The following is a 19,465-nucleotide window of genomic DNA, read 5'->3' on the forward strand; positions in this document are numbered from 1 at the left end:
AATGACAGAAGTTCAAGAACAGCAAAGTCTTAATTTATAAAGATATAGAAAGAGTCAAATGTTCTCCTTACTTTCTAGGATCTCCTATCTAAAAATGTGTCCCTTTTCATTCTTATTCATAATTTGACCATTTATTGAGCCTAGAGAAAATTATTTTCCATTTAATCTTTACAATAATCACATGAGTCTGATAATGTTATTTCCATTTTTAACATGTGTAATAAATAAGTCTTAGAGAAGTTAAGTGATCTTCCTAAGATTATTTGTTAGCAGTAGATAAAAGGGGGAGAATTTGAACCCAAGTCACCCTGACCTCAAAAGTTAGGGCTATTAAGCATTACCCTCAACTGCTTTTTCTAAAAGTTTTCATGTATCTACTTTGTGCCACTGAGTATAAGAGGATGAATTAGAAGTTATCCCTAACATACAAAATAATCAAAAGTTAGGGTTATTAACCATTACCCTCAACTGCTTTTTCCAAAGGCTTCTGTGTATCTACTCTGTGTACAGAGGATAAGAGATTGAGTTAAAGGTTATCCCTGATGTCAAAAAATTGATTGCACAAAAAGGAAGGTTGACAAGAGAAAGAGTATTTTGTTATGTGGTAAGGAGTTATTGCGGAGAAATTAGCCCAGGGTTCTAACTCTACTGGGTGATAGAAAGCAACTTTTTTTCCTTATACCCTGCTCGCATCACGATTCTGTAAAAGCAGGTTGGCCAAAGCTTTCTTCTCTAGAAGATTATTTAGGAATAATTCACATAATTACATAAGCAGGAGGTGAGAGCAAAAGGCAACACTGGTTGAAAAGCAGAGAAAGAAAGAAAATTATGTTGTTCTCTTAAGAATGTTAAATAAACATTGTAAAAAATTCATAATATTTTAATGTTAAAATGTTAATAGAAAGATGTAGAATGATATGTTTTGAACTATTCTTTTTGCAAAAGAATCCTTATTATTATTATTACTTAAGGGGAAGGGAATGATAAGGAAGAGGAAAGAAATAATATTTATTGAAGCTATTTGACTAAGTGTTAGATTTTGTGTTCAGAACTTTATAAAATGACCTCATATATTCGATACTGTCAACACCCCAAAAAGGTAGGCATTATCATTTCCATCTTACAGATAAGAAAACAGAGTAGTAGAGATGCCTGTATCTTGTCCATGGTTATACTATTAGTTGTTAGAGTCAAAAGTCAAATTTAGACCCATGAGACATTAAAGTTCATGTCTTTTTCTAATACCACCTCCACGGAACTTGACCATGTGCATTTATTACATTAAAACTTTGAAATGACAAAGTTTAAAAAAAAAAAAAGTAAGCATGTATTTTGGGAATGGAAGTATGTACCCACAATCCATTTTCTTTTCCTAAGTAGGAACCCTTACTGGGTGAAATCAAATCTGATATTGCCACCTAAATTGGGGCTTTTTATTTTTTTGGCTTTAAAAGGGCACAGAGAGTGTAGGAAAGATACTAATGGAAGAGGAAGAAATAGCTCCAACTTGATTGTTGATCTTGGTCAGGAAATTTGTCCTTGTTTTGTCTCAAGAAAGTCACATACTCTCAGTATTACTAACTAAAGAACATACTTAAGTGTATGATTTTAACAACTGATATTTATTAAGCATTTCCTAAAAGCCCAACACTTCAATCACCTGCGGTTCTGACCACAACTCAGGAGAACAGGTATTATCAACCACTGTTTACCAAAGAGAAAAACAGAGACTGGAGAAAGAATACATTGCCAAAAGTGCTAAATCTAAGACTGTAGCACAAGCACGCATGACTTTAGAACTGGTCTATAGGATTGTGAAGAAAAAATAAAAAGACTAGAGCTTTCTAGAATTCCAGACCTGCAGACGTGACCAGGGGAACTGTCTGCATTCTGACCCTCTGAGAAGGGATTATGATTTTGGTTTTTTTTTTTTCAGTAATGATGACAAAGCCTTCCTCACAAACAATTCCACGAACAAGTTTTTTTGACTGAACTTTTCCATAGGAGGAAATATTTTTGCCCTGATATAGAAAAAAAGGTAAGTATGCCTCAATAAAGATTGCAAAGACATTTAAGCATTTCCTTGGTATGTCCAACATTATCTTTTTCTGGCTACATAGCAATAGGTCAATATAAAATAGCTAAAAATAATATTTAGCTATACAAATAATCCATGTTTGCTGAAAATAAATTATATAAAAGTATGACAAGGAATACTCCCCAATCCACCTACTGTTAACCTTTATCCTCCAGAAAATAATAATTTAGTGTATATCTGATTCAATATTTCATTTGGAATAAAGATTAGGTATTGTAAGGGAAATATGAAGCAGCCTAGATATTAAAGAATTAGTATTTAGCTAGCAACACTTTCATGGAGCAAGGGGGAGCTGATAAAACATTAAAAACACTGAACATACAATTTTTTTCTGTTTCTTCCCTCCTCAAGGAACAGATTATTCCAAAATATTCTACTCTCATACCATACTTATCCAGTTCTTTGTGATGTCTTCCCAATTCTACTTTCTTGGACAATGTCTCCTATTAGACCTTCCTTTTTTGTTCCTATCGCTCCTCTCCTAGTTCAGATCTCCATTTCTCCTACTTGGACAGTTGTGAGAGATTTCTCATAGAGCTCTCTCTACCTGACTCTTTCCTACTCCCATCAGTGCTACAAATATTGTTGTTGTTGTTCAGTCGCTAAGCCGTGTCTGCCTCTTTACGACCCCATGGACTGCAATATGTCAGACTTCCCTGTCTTTCATTATCTCCTGGAGTTTGCTCAAACTCACGTCCACTGAGTTGGTGATGCCATCCAACCATCTCATCATTTGTCACCTCCTTCTCCTTCTGACCTCAGTCTTTCACAGCATCAGGGTCTTTACCAATGAGCCAGCTCTTCGCATAAGGTAGCCAAAGTATTGGAGCTTCAGCTTCAGCTTCAGCATGAGTCCTTCCAGGGAACATTCAGGGTTGATTTCCTTTAGGATTAACTGGTTTGATCTCCTTGCTTTCCAAGGGAATCTCAAGAGTCTTCTCCAGCACCATAGTTCAAAAGCATCAATTCTTTGGCACTCAGCCTTCTTTATGGTCCAACTTCCATCAGTGCTGCAAATATACTGCCAGATTAATTTCCTAGAATACAGCTCTACCTGTGTTACCTATTTCTCGCATATACTTTTAAAAGCAGATTTACTGAAGTATAATGCACACACAATAAAATTCACCTGTTTTAAATGTACAATTTGATAATTTTCAGTAATTTATGAAGTTGTACAATAATCATCAAATTCAGTTTTAGAACATTGCTGTCATGCCTAGAAACCCTCTATGAATGTTTATAGTCAAACTTTATTCTCTCTCTGTAGCCTCTGGCAAATGCTAATCTATATTCTGTCTCTATAGATTTGCCTTTTCTGCACATTTTATATAAGTGGAATTTTACAATATATAAGTGGAATTTTACAATATATGATCATTTCAGTCTGGCTTCTTTCACTTAGCATAATATTTTAAAAATTTAGTCATGTGGTAGAATTTATCAGTAGTTAATATTATTTCATTATATAGATATACCACATTTTGTTTATTCAGTAGTTGATAGATATCTGGATTGTTTCCATTCTGGGGCTATTGTGAATAAGCCTGCTATGAAAATACATTTACAAGATTTTTGAATAGGCTTATGTTTTCTCTTCTTTTGAATATATACTATGAATTGGAATTGCTGGATCATATAGGAAATCTATGCTTTTTGAGGAACCGTCAAACTATTTTCCAAAGTGGTTTCCCCATCTTGCATCTCCTACAGTAGTGTGAATTTCAGTTTCTTTACATCTTCATCAGTGCTTATTTCAGTTTTTTTTTAATTACATCAGTCTAGTAGGTGTGATGGAGAAGGAAATGGCAACCCACTCCAGTGTTCTTGCCTGGAGAATCCCAGGGACAGGGGAGCCTGGTGGGCTGCCATCTATGGGGTCGCACAGAGTCGGCACGACTGAAGCGACTTAGCAGCAGCAGCAGCAGTAGGTGTGAAGCTGTGTCTTGTGGTTCTAATTTCCTTTTCTCTAATGACTAATGAGATTGAGTATCTTTACTTGTGATTATTAGCCACCAGTGTATCCTCTTTGGTGAAATGTCTATTCAAATCCCTATCCCCTTAAAAAAAATGAGTTGTATTATTATTGAGTTGTAAATGCACATTGTTTATTCTGCATACGAGTCCCTTATTGAAGTGATGATTTGCAAATGTTTTCTCCCAATCTGTGTCTTGCCTTTATACTTTCCTACTAGTGTTTTCAACCTTAAATTATAAAGTTTTAATTATGTCCAATTGCAATATTTTTCATTTAGGTATCATATATTTTGTGTCCTGTCTAAAAATTCTTTGCCTAACCTAAGGTTATGAAAATTTTCTACTGTTTTCTTCTAGAAGATTTGCACTCTTACATATAGGTCTGTAATCCACTTTGAGCTAACTTTTGAGTATGGAGTGACATAATGATTTAAATTCATCTTTTTACACATGGATATTCAACTTTTTAACTGTTGATTTAAAAAAAATCCTATCCTTATCTATTGAAAATTGATTGAAAATCACTGTACTCTGATAAAATTTAATGGTTCCATATTGCCTACTGAATCACTTCAAACTTTTGAGCCTGAGACTAAAGCTCTCCCACCCACAAACTCAGAGATCCATCACAACTTATTCACAACCAATATAATGTTTTGCTATCTTCTTTCCATCCCTACTCTGTGTACCAATTAACCTAAATTACTTGATTTTAGCCTGTGTGGTGCTCTTCAGTTCATATTGGCAGTGCTGGTGACTTAGTTTACAGCATTTTTCTCCCTAGACACTCCAAGATATTTAAATCCTACCCATTCATTCAAAATCCAGCTTCAATGCACCTCTTCTGAGAGATTTTCTCTACTAGATGTGATCTTTGCTTCTGTGTATTCTCGCGGATCTCATTCTGTCCCTGCCTTAGGATATGTCCCGCTTTCCATTTTGCATTATAATTGTTTCTGAAAATGCTTTATCCCTATTGTAAGGGTAAAAGTCTTTGAAGAGCATTTGATTTGTATTTAATTGATCCTCAGTCAATATTTATTTAATGAATGTGAATAATGTGAATGAATACTATTCACATATAACTGCCCTTACAGGTTTAATGGGAAGCAGTTTGCTGATTGTCAAACAGACTGCACTATAGGAATCCAAATCCCAGGACCTTTGCTGATTCTTTAGAACAGTACAACTACGTTTTATCAAGACAGAGAGTGACGGAGTCTGATTAAAATGTGTTTCCTTTTATCAGAAGGGTAAGACTCTTATCTTGTTTTCCAAGGGCTCGGTGGCTGTTTTGGAACACAAGGATCAAAGAGTTTTTTGCCCCCCTCTTCCAAAACCAATTGTAAGATATTTCAGAAAGTTAAATGTGAGGAAAATTGTATTCGAATGTGAATTATTTGAATGTGAATCCTAAACATTATTCACAGTTAGTCATTTGACATTTTGAAACAGTGGCAAGACAAATGTCTTAGATTTACAGGTAGTCGTGAATGTTTCCATTGGCCAGTAAATATATTTTTGTTTTCATAGCAACATTTGGAAGATAGGTGCTTGAATCACAACTTTCCATTAGAATCTTTTTTTAAAAAAGCTATTGTTTTCTAGAAATGGACTAATGAAGTTTCCAAAGATCTGACTTTTGAATACACTGGATACACAAGAGATGAATGACAAGGAAATCCATTACATTCTGACTTAAGAAACTTGCCAGTGCAGAGAGGTCTCTGCAAAAGAGAGGTGGAAAATCAGAATAAAATAGGGAAGTTTAAAGTAGTGTGATCTGGAGAATAACAAGAAGATCAGAGTGGGGATAGGGAGGATTATGAAAGAAAGAAGAAACGATGAGATGGGGTGAAGAAGTGGATAGTCTCTCCATAGATTTAAATAAGCTTTAGGCAATTATCTGAACTTTGAAGGGAATTATCTGAACTGCACATCTAAATTTGTTGAGGTTGCTCCATTGTAGCTAGTATCTGGTTAAGGTTTGCACAGTAAACTTTCTTTCTTGTGTCATGAGTAGCTTACCAGTCAAAAAGATTCAATGAAATCTTCAAAGCAAATCTGTGTTCAGCAAAGCAATTCACAGGTCTGTTTACAACTTTTCCATCTGTCTCCTAGACTATCTCCAAGGATGCAAACTTTGGACATTACATTTGTTGTTTAGGCACAGAACTCATTTGATCAAAAGGAATGAGTGCATTCTGGCCCACAGTTGTAATGAATCCCTTAGTACAATTTCAGAATCCTACCTATAAGAAAAAAGTTCACTAAGCAATCGTTGAAATGCCTGACTGGCAATTGAGTAATTAGTATGATCGGCAAAGATAATTCTTGATTGCCTGAAAAATCACTGGAAGTACATTTAGTTTTGCCTATTATAATGTGGTTCAGAATCTTAAACATACACAGATCAAAAAAAAAAATTGAAGGACTCTGATAATCAGGTTATAAGTTGAAACAAGTAATGAGAAAGGAGAATCAGGCAAAAATTGAGGAGAAAGTGGAAAATTTATATGAGTAATGCAAATTCCCAAGCACTCTGCAGAATGTTTGGTCTATGAATGTTTGAGTTCAGGTATTACTAGTTGTAGTTTGTCAGTGGTTATGTATTAGAACTGAACATAGGGAGTTCTAGATATAATTTATCATATTCAAACAGGCCTTTCTCATTCCACAGTCAGATATTGTAGAATCCACAAAATAACAGAATTCTCTGGGAGGAAACTACTTTGTAGTTACCTGATGAAACAATGGGAGTCACACAGCTTTCATTGAACTGCTGGGGGTAAAGTGGATTGCTGGCCTTTTATCTTTTATCTCTGAAATTGGTCTCCCAGTAGTGACTTTGTTAAATCTGACACATCTTGAATTTACCTTTTTTGAATTGCAAATTTAGCAGCTAGTGGTTTATCTTTTTCAGCACTGAAATTTCCACATTTTGAAGAGATTATTTTTAACGAGCCTATTGGTAACTATTGTTATTCAGGTTTTAGAAGGTTCAGTTGGACTATTTCCCAAATCCAGATACACCGGTACAAAAGAGACAAAAAGTAAAACATGAGGGCAGTAAATATGGCTTATTTGTGATGTATGGAGACATGTTTTGAAAAGAGACAGCATTGAGAACAAGAAATTAAAGGTTTAACCTAAACCTTTAAGAAAGTGTGTGTTAGTCGCTCAGTCATGTCTGACTTTTTGTAACCCCATGGACTGTAGCCTGCCAGGCTCCTCTGTCCATGGAATTTTCCAAGCAAGAAATTGGAGTGGGTCGCCATTTCCTTCTCCAGGGGATCTTCCCAACCCAGGGTTCAAACCTGGGTCTCCTGCATTGCAGGCAGATTCTTTACTTTCTGAGCCACCAGGGAAGCCCTGTAAAATACCTTTGAAATACAATAATCTGAGCCTAGATACCTTTATTTTTCTGTTCTGGCATCTGAAGAAATATTAATTTTAATAGCTGTTTCTTGCTGAAAAATAAACATTGGATTATAATACAACGAAATACAATAAAAAAACAATACAATAAAATACATACCACAGGAACATTTGTGATATAAAGAGCTTCTCAGAGTCTTTTGATTTAGATGGTTTCCTATGAAGTTGACAAATAATGGTTAGAATTTTCCTTTTTACAATTTTAGTTATTTAATTTTAGAAGATAAGTTGTCTGACTCAATCAGCTTTAGACATCACTTGTTTTTGCAGAAGCTAATTTAACTTTCATGTATTGGTTCTATTTCCTTCCTCAATTACTAATTACTAAAGATTAATGTTTCAAACAAGGTCTTTTCTCCATATAATCCACCTCCCCTTCCTGCTCCGATCTAGCAGGAAGCCTGCTGAAAGAGGTCATAATCCTTTTGTTTCCAACGTTATAGTCTATGACACTGGTAATGTTCAGTGTGTTACAATTTCAGTAAGAATCTTTGTGAACAAGTAGAAAGTATAGATCATGAAAAGATCAATGTAAACTTTCCCCAGTAGGTGGATGAGCTGTGATGGCTCCTTTTCTCAGTGTGCTAAGGACCTGCCTTTCAAATGGAACTGAAAGACTTGAAACTGACTAAAATGGAATGTACAGCAACACTATACAATATTGTGTAAACTCTACCAAAGCAGAAGTTTATTTATTACTGACTTCCTATCTCTAAACCTCACCAAATATATTCACTATAACAGAGAGAGAATAGCGTTCTTCTTGGGATTGACCACCATGGAAATGTAACCTCTTTTGCAGACAGATAGGTATTGGTTAGCAATTCTCTATTTAATTTATTTATGTCCATGCTTTTATAATTTTTGATATATATGCATTTATTATATAACTTTCATAATTTTGTGACAACTTGTAGGTATCATTATAGTGATTCACGTTCAGTTGGCTGCCAATTAACTAAAGCCCTGAATCAATACTTCGGTATTGGTAACAAATCTAATTTATTCAAATTTGAGAAGATCCCATAAATACACTATCTATTTGAATTTAAAATATTTGATTTTCCCGCCAAAGAACCTTAAAAAAGTTTGAAAACAAAGCTAGCCCAGAATTCATTACTCATTATATAATTGGATTGATGAATTGCAAAAAGTATTTAAGGTAAAGAATATGACTTGCCTTATTTCTTATAACTGCTTTGTTGATTTTCACAAAGAAATCTTCTATATTCATATTTATATACAAATGATCATACTTTTAAAAATTCAAATAATTAAAAATTTGGAATGATATGATACAAATATAATTTTTTACTTAGTAGTTATGTAAGCATTGATTTTTGTTTACAAAGATGGAAAGCTTTCCAAAAATTATTTAAGCAAATATAAATATCCACTTTAGAAAGAGGCTTTCGAATGCTGCTACATTTTTTTTTCCCTTGCTTCTCTTTCTTGTGACCAGTCAAAAATCAATCAATGCCCGATCCTAAGCAATTTGTTTCTAATTTAGAACCTAAAAGTTGTTTGCTCTGAAATACTTTCATGAATTTAATCCCTTGTCCCACTGGATTTTACAACTTTTGTGAAGGAGCAAATTAAGTTATATGAAAATGCTGTGAAAGCATGGAATGACCCACAAATGTACAATGTGATTATAATTATTTACTTAATGTTAAATAAGAAATTAGGAATATTTGGCATTAAAAATAAGTAATATAATTAAGGAAAATAAAGAATTATAACTCATTGGAAAACAGTGGTAATTTATAGGCTCACACTGATAACATATAGCTAGGTAGCTAGCCAGACAAATAGAAAAATGGGAGAGAAGAGGTTTTTTAATTTTCAGAATATTAACCCTAAACTTGTTGAAGATATAGTAGAGTTGAAAAAAAATGCCATTTTGCTTATCTTCAGTGTGAAGAGTCTCATGAATGGATACTAAATTTATAGAGAAAAGATTGATGAAAATCAGGATAAATACATGATTTTGATATGACCCTCCCAGATTACTTACTAGTTGCAAAGGGAAAAACAGTAACTAGTCAGTGGAAAACAGAACAAAATTCTAAGTAGATGATTGAAAGAGATATCATAATTAAGGTGCTGATGGGCATAGCATGACTCCAAATTTGGTTCCTTAAGAAGGATATAGCATCATCTACATACTATTTCTGAAAGAAAATATAAACCAAAAGAGGAAATGTCAGGCAGACCCAAGAGAAGGAACACTTTATAAAATGACTGGACTATGTTCTTAAAAAATGCCAAGATTATGAAGCTAAAAATGAGAAAAATCAGTAATACTAAAGTGGGAAACTCTTCCAGATTGAAGGGAACTAAGGAACATGACAACTAGTTATAAAACATGATCCTTGATTGAAGGGTGGAGAAACTCTTAAATTCATTATTGGAAAAATTGACAAAATTGGAAAAGGAATGATAGATTTGATTTAAAATTATTGCATTGATGATAAATATTGGACATAACTCCTAAGAAAAGAAAATTCACATTCTTAGAAAATACACATGAAACTATTAAGATATGCATCAGGAAAAATTGTATTATGTACATATGTAAATCTTTATGTAATATATAAATACATAGTTATATCTATATAATTTAAATAGATATATAGTATATATAATATATACTATGAAATATACCATATATGATAGTATTATTATATGATATATTATGATATAGAATGTATATATTATACATTAATGGATGTATTATGTATGTATGTATGTATCAAAAAAGGGAATGCAAGTAGCAAAATGTTAAAGATTGGTGAATCTGAATAGAGTACATGTGGGAATTCTCTCTGTTACTTTTGAAACTTCAGTGAGTCTGAAAATATTTCAAAATAAGTTTTTAAAAGTCGTATAGTTTTGGCAGTTATTTTAATATTCAACAAATAAAAATGCATGTGTATATCTGTATATATTTTTCCAAGGAGTAATTCTGTTTGAATCATGGTCTAGAGGAACATTTCACCTTTAATTGGTAATTTGAGATGTACCTTTCTGGATGATAGTAGATAACCACTAGATATTTATTTGATTGGTTGCATAAATGCATTAATATGAAACTGGATCTCCCATTTCTGTTTCTTGTTTAATTTTTCCCTCTAATTCTTCAGAGATATAAGAGTTAATGCTCTTATTACAGAGATATATTCACCCCAGTAAACTTTACCTTTTGGACATTTTGTGAACAGTATTCCAGCTTGTGAGAATATTTTGAACTAATTTCTCAGGTATCATTGTTCATTATATCCCCAAGATCTGTATCATCCATGTGTTTAAAAAGCTTTCATTCTCATCTTCATCTAAACTCAATAGAAAAGGGGGAGTTAAATGTCAGAGCCCTGCTCAAAACTACTATAAATTTCCCTATCAGATGATAGTCAGCAAAATTCTCTACGCGTACCTCTTCTAATGGCTTTGAAACCATTGTGTAGATCTTGAGAACATCCACATTTCATGAGTTTATCCATGAGAAGAATGAGATGAGACTAGCCAAAGGAGAGGGGATCTCAGGAAAACCTGCCAGTGACAAAACAGCAAGAAAGGGAGGAAAGCCTTGGCTTGGAGTAACAAACTAGAATTTCTAGCAAAACAGACTTCAGATACAAGAGGAAGGAATAACCAACCACTAAGGCTGGCCAGATGCATAGAATCAAAGAACGGGAGATGGAGGAAGAGAATGTCTTAGGACTCATGGTAGAATGCTGTCAGAGTCGTGTATCTTGAGATTCAGACTCTGTGTAAAGGGAGCCCACAGGTTGAGATGTCTAGTAAGGCAGGGTTTCCAAATGTAGTCTATGGTAAAGATTATCTGGAAGTGTTGGCTTGAAGAACAGATTTAGGGGCCCTGCTTTCACATCTACTGAATTGCGAACTCTCTTAAGACAGGCCTTGGAATCTGTGTTTTTAATAAGCAACCCAGATGATTCTTATCAGGCAAGTAATGGAGCTCAGCTGAAAAGCAAAGGGGCCAGAAAGTTTTAAAAAGAGTTTGTGGTTTCTATGAGCAAATTAAAGACTGAAGTGGGTGGATATTTGTTATCAAGTTTTGATTTTGAGTACAATGTTAAGTACTGTGGATAGCAATATGGTACCACAATCTCGTCTCTACAAATCCAAAGTTCAGGAAAGGTCATCTAAAAGTTACTGAATTCTGAAAAACATTTGAAAAAATTGGATAAAAAAAAATTTTTGGATAAGAGATCCAGATAACTCTACTCCTATAATCATGTTAATAAGAATAGTTAAAATTTATTGAGATTAACCATGGTGCTTGTCATTGTAGGAAGTATCTTACATTTTATGTATTTATTTCTAGCTGGGGTGGGTCTTCGTTGCAGCAAGCAGGGGCTACTCTGTTGCGGTATGCAGGCTTTTTATTGCAGTGGCTTCTCTTGTGGAGCACGGGCTTTAGAGAGTGTGGGCTTCTATAGTTGTGGCCTATGGGCTTAGTTGCTCTGTGGCACGTGGGATCTTCCTGGACCAGGGATGGAACCTCTGTCCCCTGCATTGGCAGGCAGATTCTTAACCACTAGACCACCAGGGAAGCCCAAAAGTACCTTGTTTTTATTATCACATTTAGTTCTCACAACAAAAACAAGGGGCTGGATTTGCAGGATGCACATTCATCCTTTTATAAAGGAAAGTGAACCTGTGGGAATTTAGATAACCTAAATGTTACAGGTTACAAAACGTATTAAATGACAGAGAAAGATGTCAATTCCATGCTTTCTGATTCAATAGTATACCTGTAAACCTTGCCATTATTCAGAAAAGAGAATAAGATAAAATATAAAGCTGTTCGTTTTGCTATATACCCAGTGATTTAGACAGTGATAATGAATATGACTTGCTTTCTGTACTGTACTTAAGAGAGTGGAATGAATCAGAGGGCTCTTTTTCTGCACTCCTTGTAAGTGACAGAGAACAGGATGTAAGGGAACCAGAGTCATCATTATCTGCAGGATACTTTTCAGGCCATCCTCATGCAGAATTGTAGGTATTCTAAGGAAAACATCTGTTATAGCTCCTGAATGATAACCTGACCCATGCATTTTCACTTAGGTGAGTACACACTCATATGTGCACACAGACATACACACATTCAGACAGGGTTGTGGCAGAAAAGAATTTCTTTGTCTGACAAGGAACAAGAACTGTCATCATCCTGCAATTAGGAGTTTAGGGGACCTTAATCAGTAGTCTTCAAAGCAGAGTATAGGGAAAAAAAAATACTAGAACTTCTGTCTATACTTCTTTTTTTATTATTTAAAAATTCCATTTTCATGTTTTATATTGCTCATCATACAATAATAATTTATGAATAAATATACACATATTGAAAAGAGTGGAAAATAAATGAAATTTAGAGGTCACTGAGCTAAAGAAACAAGTAAATGTCTTCATTTAGTAAGCAGCTTGAGGGAGTGAGATAAATAACAATAGCTGGCATTCAGTCTGTAGGCTTTTCAGACAAATGGTTACTGCTTATGATTATGTACAATAGCTTTGCACAACTCTAGGAGGCACCCTCCGTGTCACGGTCATCATAGATTTCTACAGTTGTTCTACTTCCCAGCAGATGGCAGTGAAGTGTCTTTAGGAATGAGCACCTTTTCTTTGAGGTAGTGGACAGTGCTGACGACAACACAAGACACACGAATTCTTGTCCTTCTCTTATGCTTGTGCTTTTGCCCAGGGATTGTGATGGTGGTGCCATGAAATCATATACTTTGGTTTCTCGTTATTTATCTTCAGCATTCTAGAGAAACAATGTTCAACTTTCATCATTGTATTGTTGAAATAAAAATTTACCATATTAACACTATTTCCTTGATTTGCTGATCTAATGATGACAATCAATACTACTAATAAAAAAACACAGCCCTGTATATGTTTTTAATGAATTCATGATTGCTTCTAGTGAGTGCTTACAAAACATTGATTTCATCACCTGTTTTGAAATTTTTTCTGACAGTTATGTAAATTTCATATTTCACAATTTCAGAAATATGCTTCTCCAATTTACCCTTATTTCTAAGCTCTCCCAGTCTCTTGAGTGTGATTCATCTGGATCCATAAAATTACACCTACTTCTTAGGGCTCTATGCTTTCTTTGAATTTCAGATTTCAATTCCCTCTTCCCTCTACTGAATTGAGAAGAAAATGGAAATAAAGAAATTATATCTTTTCTGCCATTTATATACATTAATTCAATCTCTGCAAGCAAATGGGAGCATTTTAAAATGGTGTTTTAATTAGATCCTGCATAAGATATGATTACTTAGTCAACTGACATTGTTTTTTAAACCCAGTGCTTAGCACTTTTATGCTTGTCTAACTCAAATTTTGAATTGTGTATCTCTCTAGAGAGTTAATTCTGTATCTTTGCTCCACTCTTTAATTTCTCATAAAATGCCCACTAATGCAAAATAGTATAGTAAATTGTCAATATAAAGTTCAGTTAATATTTAATAATCATAAGAAAGTTTGAGGAAAGAAACATAAGCAGATATCATATTGGAGTTTCTACTACATTGGCAGACGTGCTTATTCACAGTATCGTATTCAACAAGAAATATTTATTATGCAGCCACAGAGACTTATACGGAAAGGTAAGAATGTCAAGTATTTCATAATAAACAATGCCCAAAGCAAATGTCTTTAGTTTGCACATTCCATGGTTAAGTTTTTAATTTATGTGGTTTAGTTTTTAATTTATGTTCCCATCCAAGGAAATTCTGTACAGAGAAAATACCTGTAATCAAATCCTAGTTCTACCATGTACCAGCCATGTGAGCGTTAGGAAATTACTTGCTACCCAGAGCCTCAGTTTTCTCATCTATAATTTGGGAAACATAATGTCTCCCTCAAAAAGTAGATGTGGGGATTAAATCATATAATTTTCAAACAGACTTGATATAATTCCTGATACCTGCTTCATTATATACATGTTTATATTAGAGTTTAGGCCCTTTTTTCCTGTGCCATATTAGTGGGATGCTTTTGTTCTGTTCCATTAAATTACCCAGAGAAAGAATTCTCTGGTTCTAAGAAATTTCAAGGAGAGCCTGTGCTTAGGCTTCCAATCTTTTTGTTCCTCCTCAGGCTGCAGGACACCTTTTGAAGTTAATTTCCGTTCTGTTTTAGGAAAAGCAGATACTGCAAGGAAGGATGGACCACAATCCCTGGATTTCATGTTTCCTGAATTATAAAAATATTCTATGATTATGCTTGCTGTTTTCCCAGTTGGTACCTTGCTTCATTTAAGGTGAAAAAAATTTTTTAAAGAATTAATCCAAGCTAAACAGGAACTCCTTAGTAGTAAGTTCCCATTAGGGGGTGGCATGTAGCTCAAAGGACTATTATTAAGCATTTATATAGCACTTTGTATTTACAAAGTAGTTTATAATTACTCTTTTGAGTAGTTTATGATTCACAAAGACTCTCTTGGCTAAATTGACATTGTTATCTCCATCTCATAAACGGGGAAACAAAGGTAGTTTACTAAAGTCATGTAATTTGCCTAAGGCTTCAAACAGAAACCACCTCAGAGTGGTTTTCCAAAAGCAGGCATAGTCAACCTCTCTCCCCTAAGGAACGAAAGAATAAAATAAAATAGCAGCCCCTTACTTATCATAGTCATGTTACAGAGTCACTTTTTTTTTAAATCTTTTTCAAGTGACCATCTAATATTTTAATTCTGCTTTTTATCCTAGATGTTTGAAGCCTTCGTTTGTTTAGCTTATTTGCCCGCATCAGAAACTTCTTTCATAAGAACCTAAGTGAAATAAGGAAGTTTCTTTCCAAAAACAAACCTTTTCATCATGCATCCCAACCCTTACCACTCTGCAATTAGTAGTGTGCTCCCTGTAAGCAGTAGTTTAAGGGGTGCGGTAAGGAAAGAGGTACTTCCTGTGAAAGTCTAGAAGTCCCCAAATTGGGCTATGAGCAGCTTGCCCCCCACCCCGCCGGCTTCCCCGCCTCTCATGTATTTCTTTGCTGCGTCAAAAAGTCTAATGGGTAAAGGCATTTTCTTTTAGGCCAATGCAATTATCCATGAAGAGATATTCTCTCCTGTTTACTAACCCTATTCTCTTCCTCAACTCTCCAAACTGCTTCTCCAGTAACCAAAAATGCTCTGTATCTCTGTGCTAAGTTGCTTCAGTCGTGTCGGGCTCTTTGTGATCCTAAGACTGCAGTCTGCCAGGCTCTTCTGTCCATGGGATTCTCCAGGCAAGGATACTGGAGTGGGTTGCCATTTCCTTCTCCAAGCTGGTCAGAATTCAGCACGCAACCAACCTACTTTCAAGTGGTTTCAAAAATAAGTATATGTATTTCAGAAAATGAAAATGTGTTTACTTAATCTTCACAGCAATACTTTGTGTGTGTTGTATTATAAATTTACTGATATATTTATATAAGCAACATATGGTCCTATTTTAAAAATCTATATACTTAGATATACAGTCATACATTTAGTATGTACAATATATAGTTTACCCTTGAACAACACATGGTTGAACTGTGCAGATTTACTTATATGTGGGTTTTCTTTCAATAAATACTACAGTACTACATGACCTATGGTTGGTTGAAGCTGTGAATTCAAAGTTAGGGATATAGATGACGGACTGTAAAGTTGCAGGTAGATTTTCCACTGTAGCCCCCATATTGTTTGAGGGTAAACTGTGCACATATTACATATTTATATCTAGTATATAAATATAATTTATACACAAACATTTTATATACAATAAACATATTTTCTGTATATATATTTATGTTAATATAGAGACATGTATTTATAGATAATATATAGGCATGTACTATATAATAAGTATATATATAATATCTAGATATATAATAAGTGTTTTTTGGAACCTACATTGTTTATATAAACATACTAGCTTTAAATATGAATGATAAATTTACTATTATCAAAGCCCTTTGAAAGCAAGTCTCAGGCATCATAACACTTGAAAGCATGGACTATATCTTCTAAGATTAAGAGCATTTTTCTAAATAACTGTATAAAGATAATTATACCTGAAAAGCATAACAATAATTTCTGGTATGTTCTAATATCTAGTTCACACTGAAATTTTCCCAAATATGACAAGAATTCTCTGTTTCTGTTTGCTTGCTTTGTTTTGGATCAGGGTTCAGACGGGGTTCAGCTGCTACAATCTCATCTCAGACTTGACCACCCAACTCTCTCCTCCTCCAAGAAGCATTTCTCTGGATGAGTGTTTTGTGGAATACACCTGGAGAATCTTGAATACTGAGCACAGAAACATTTCCAAATAGGACTGATTCAGTACTGGCACAGAATGTGAGTTAAATAACCAATTCATGAGTTGGGAGAGTTAATGAGAATTAATGTTAGTTAATGAGAAGGAAGGCCAGCCAAGGAAGCAGGACCAAGGCATGGCTTGTCAGGCAGGAAGAGAAATGTGTACCATGAGATGAGATGACAGCACCAGCCACACATGTTTCCTTCTTTACAATTTCTCTCTCTAGATTTGTACATGTGTTAAACAAAAATACCTATCTGTACAGTTTTAGAAACCCAAACAGATATCCACAGGCACACACATACACATGAACATACACGCTTACACATATAAAGTGGGCAAGTGGAGAGGAGAGAAAGAGAGAGGGGAAAAATAATGGACAGAAGACAGGAATAGATACTGTCCTTTTAGAGAAAATTTGGAAAATATAGAAAAAGAAAAAGAAGAAAAAGCAATGAAGAGATGAGTGCTTACTTGTTATTATTATCCTATCTTTCTTATAACTTAGCTTTCCTGGTATCTCAGCTGGTAAAGGATCCTCCTGCAATGCGGGAGACCTCGGTTCAATTCCTGGGTCAGAAAGATCCCCGGGAGAAGGCTTAGGCTACCCACTCCAGTATTCTTGGGTTTTCCTGGTGTCTCAGTCAGTAAAGAACTCATCTGTAATGCAGGACACCTGAGTTTGATCCCTGGGTTGGGAAGATCCCCTGAGAAGGAAATGGCCATACACTCCAGTATTCCTGCCTGGGAAATCTCATGGACAGAGGAGCCTGGCGGACATATTGTCCATGGGTTCTCAAAAGAGTCTGACACAACTGAACGACTAAACAACAACAGCAGTTTAACTTCAGATGAAAGGTTTTTGTAGAGTTGGGAATGCGGGGTGGGGAGAGCCAGAAAAAAAAAAAGAGGAAGATTTTACAGAAAGTTAGGGAGATAAATGGCATATCTAAGAATGAGAGCTTTGCATTGTATGTTGTTCTTTACTCGAAATACTCTTGCTATTCAAGATCTGGGCCTTGCTTGGACATAATCTGTCATTCTTGCCAAATGTGTGTGGTATTTTGGGGATGTGGACAAATCTCCACAGGAACTTGGCTGAGACCTACAGTTATATTTTTACCTCCAAAGGCAAACAACCAGGGCATTAACTTGCTCTGCCATTTAGCACTTAACAGTGGAACCACAGTGGACTAGTCTAGTGTGGTCCTTCATAAGCTCAAATTGGAGTGCTGTCACTTGCTTTTTAGGCTTTGATTTTTTTTTCTAAGATTTACAGAGAAAGAAATCAAGTACACCCATGGCAGATTCATGTCAATGTATGGCAAAACAAATACAATATTGTAAAGTTAAAAAATCGATAAATAAACTAATTAAAAAATTTAAAAAAAAAAGAAATCATAGAATTTAAAGCTGGATGAATGCTCAGTGATATAACTGCTTTGTTTAATAAATGAGGAATTCTTGATCCAGGGAGAAACACACAGGATAGAAAGCCCGGAAATTAATTAGCTAAACTCTTCTGGGCTAATCATAAAACCATTCTGAGACTCAGTTTCCTCACTGAAAATTGATGTTATTAAAACCACAGTAACTTGCAAGTGTCATTTAGATCTCAAATTCCTAGATCCAACAGACTGTGAATTTGTTATTCTATGAAAGTGGAAAATTTAAGTGGTTTTTGCTGTAATTCTTCATATTGAACAATGGAATTTTAACTACCTTTTTTTTTTTCTTTTGCTCAAATTTTAAGAATTTAGGCTACCTTAGAAGAAAATATGCTGAATCAGGGGAGAAAGGGTTCAATAATCAGCCACCTGCCATGTCTGATTTGATGAGCTGTTGGTACTGAATAATATGAAAGAATATCCCATAGAGTAATTCAATACTGCTGACATCTGCCCTTGTCTTCTCTGTTCTAATAAAAATTGGAGGATGGGGGAGGGGATGATGGCTAGCAATGGATATATCACCTTCAAACAAGAGTTGATTCTTCATATGTTTATAAAGAGTAGGCATGGCCTAAAAATATCTGCATGTAATAGAGATATTCCTTTGACAATTGTCTGGACCATTATTATTGAAATCATCAAGTTCATAAAAATAAGGAAAGGAGAGAAGGAGAAAAGAAGAAAACCAGAGCATGCCTTCTTTTATTTAATACACACAGTTTTGAAACGTATGTGGCAGTTGGTCTGTTCTTAGAGATAACAAAGTTGAAGCTCCCGGTGGCTATTTTTGCCACAACTTGCTTATTTTGCCACAACTAGTTAAAAGTAAAAATTAAGACCCAAAACTACTCCTGCCTAACTATGTGGATTATTCACTTTTTAAGAGTACCTTCTTGTTAGTCAATACAAGTCTTTTCCCAAATTGTTAGTTACTCTGGTCAGCCAGGCCTGGGACCTGGTCCTTATACATTCCCATCTCTTCAACTCTGCACACAGCTCCTAGTCTCCAACAACAAAACCTGTTTCCTGTGAGAGGTCTCTTCTGGTTACCCAGCTCTCAAGGGCTCTCTCCCATTTCTAAACTCCAATGGAACTTTTCTTTTGGCACTCCTCTATTGACAATATTTAGTTCTCTTCTCAGTGGTAAGTTTCTTATCTGTTCAAGCACACTG

The sequence above is a fragment of the Giraffa tippelskirchi genome, chromosome 2 (assembly GCF_054371585.1).
Source record: "Giraffa tippelskirchi isolate mGirTip1 chromosome 2, T2T-mGirTip1v1.2.pri, whole genome shotgun sequence".
NCBI lineage: Eukaryota > Metazoa > Chordata > Mammalia > Artiodactyla > Giraffidae > Giraffa > Giraffa tippelskirchi.